Below are 2,500 nucleotides of genomic sequence, written 5' to 3' on the forward strand. Positions count from 1 at the left end.
TACCTGGCGCCTGGCGCCGGTTTTGAATGACGTTCGCCCGAGTGCCTGTCCGCTCCGGTGTGGAGCCGTACGACGCCCATCGGCTGTGAGGCCGTTGGACACAAAAAAAAATAGTGGAACAGGGGCCGTCAGACGCCTCAGTCCCGCAAATGCTACTGTCTTGAAAGAGACAGTGGGAGACTGAAAAGGAAAAGATCACCCAGGACGGTGGATCACTCGGCTCGTGGGTCGATGAAGAACGCAGCAAATTGCGCGTCGACATGTGAACTGCAGGACACATGAACATCGACGTTTCGAACGCACATTGCGGTCCATGGATTCCGTTCCCGGGCCACGTCTGGCTGAGGGTCGGCTACGTATACTGAAGCGCGCGGCGTTTGTCCCGCTTCGGAGACGTGGGAGTGTCGTGGTCGCCTGTGTGGCCGGCCGCGTCTCCTTAAACGTGCGATGCGCGCCCGTCGCCTGGCGGTTCGCATACCGGTACTTTCTCGGTAGCGTGCACAGCCGGCTGGCGGTGTGGCGTGCGACACCTCGTACAACGACCTCAGAGCAGGCGAGACTACCCGCTGAATTTAAGCATATTACTAAGCGGAGGAAAAGAAACTAACAAGGATTCCCCCAGTAGCGGCGAGCGAACAGGGAAGAGTCCAGCACCGAACCCCGCAGGCTGCCGCCTGTCGTGGCATGTGGTGTTTGGGAGGGTCCACTACCCCGACGCCTCGCGCCGAGCCCAAGTCCAACTTGAATGAGGCCACGGCCCGTAGAGGGTGCCAGGCCCGTAGCGGCCGGTGCGAGCGTCGGCGGGACCTCTCCTTCGAGTCGGGTTGCTTGAGAGTGCAGCTCCAAGTGGGTGGTAAACTCCATCTGAGACTAAATATGACCACGAGACCGATAGCGAACAAGTACCGTGAGGGAAAGTTGAAAAGAACTTTGAAGAGAGAGTTCAAAAGTACGTGAAACCGTTCTGGGGTAAACGTGAGAAGTCCGAAAGGTCGAACGGGTGAGATTCACGCCCATCCGGCCACTGGCCCCCGCCCTCGGCAGATGGGGCCGGCCGCCCGCGCGGAGCAATCCGCGGCGGGGTCGTGTCCGGTTGCCTTTCCACTCGCCGCGGGGTGGGGCCGTTCCGGTGTGCGGTGGGCCGCACTTCTCCCCTAGTAGGACGTCGCGACCCGCTGGGTGCCGGCCTACGGCCCGGGTGCGCAGCCTGTCCTTCCGCGGGCCTCGGTTCGCGTCTGTTGGGCAGAGCCCCGGTGTCCTGGCTGGCTGCTCGGCGGTATATCTGGAGGAGTCGATTCGCCCCTTTGGGCGCTCGGGCTCCCGGCAAGCGCGCGCGGTTCTTCCCGGATGACGGACCTACCTGGCCCGGCCCCGGACCCGCGCCGCTGTTGGCTCGGGATGCTCTCGGGCGGAATAATCGCTCCCGTCAGCGGCGCTTCAGCTTTGGACAATTTCACGACCCGTCTTGAAACACGGACCAAGGAGTCTAACATGTGCGCGAGTCATTGGGCTGTACGAAACCTAAAGGCGTAATGAAAGTGAAGGTCTCGCCTTGCGCGGGCCGAGGGAGGATGGGGCTTCCCCGCCCTTCACGGGGCGGCGGCCTCCGCACTCCCGGGGCGTCTCGTCCTCATTGCGAGGTGAGGCGCACCTAGAGCGTACACGTTGGGACCCGAAAGATGGTGAACTATGCCTGGCCAGGACGAAGTCAGGGGAAACCCTGATGGAGGTCCGTAGCGATTCTGACGTGCAAATCGATCGTCGGAGCTGGGTATAGGGGCGAAAGACTAATCGAACCATCTAGTAGCTGGTTCCCTCCGAAGTTTCCCTCAGGATAGCTGGTGCTCGTACGAGTCTCATCCGGTAAAGCGAATGATTAGAGGCCTTGGGGCCGAAACGACCTCAACCTATTCTCAAACTTTAAATGGGTGAGATCTCCGGCTTGCTTGATATGCTGAAGCCGCGAGCAAACGACTCGGATCGGAGTGCCAAGTGGGCCACTTTTGGTAAGCAGAACTGGCGCTGTGGGATGAACCAAACGCCGAGTTAAGGCGCCCGAATCGACGCTCATGGGAAACCATGAAAGGCGTTGGTTGCTTAAGACAGCAGGACGGTGGCCATGGAAGTCGGAATCCGCTAAGGAGTGTGTAACAACTCACCTGCCGAAGCAACTAGCCCTGAAAATGGATGGCGCTGAAGCGTCGTGCCTATACTCGGCCGTCAGTCTGGCAGTCATGGCCGGTCCTCGCGGCCGGCCGCGAAGCCCTGACGAGTAGGAGGGTCGCGGCGGTGGGCGCAGAAGGGTCTGGGCGTGAGCCTGCCTGGAGCCGCCGTCGGTGCAGATCTTGGTGGTAGTAGCAAATACTCCAGCGAGGCCCTGGAGGGCTGACGCGGAGAAGGGTTTCGTGTGAACAGCCGTTGCACACGAGTCAGTCGATCCTAAGCCCTAGGAGAAATCCGATGTTGATGGGGGCCGTCATAGCATGATGCACTTTGTGCT

The 2,500-nt window shown here is 60.7% G+C and overlaps 1 non-coding gene and 1 pseudogene across 1 annotated transcript; both read left to right on the forward strand.

The window, feature by feature from the left end:
- Positions 1-196: 196 nt before the first annotated feature.
- Positions 197-351, forward strand: LOC126317831 (5.8S ribosomal RNA). The gene has a single exon (XR_007556945.1). It is a non-coding gene; the product is annotated as a 5.8S ribosomal RNA (ribosomal RNA).
- A 188-nt stretch (positions 352-539) lies between these two features.
- Positions 540-2,500, forward strand: part of LOC126317966 (large subunit ribosomal RNA) — a 4,792-nt pseudogene continuing 2,831 nt past the window's right edge.

The sequence above is a fragment of the Schistocerca gregaria genome, unplaced genomic scaffold (assembly GCF_023897955.1).
Source record: "Schistocerca gregaria isolate iqSchGreg1 unplaced genomic scaffold, iqSchGreg1.2 ptg000649l, whole genome shotgun sequence".
Taxonomy (NCBI): Eukaryota; Metazoa; Arthropoda; class Insecta; order Orthoptera; family Acrididae; genus Schistocerca; species Schistocerca gregaria.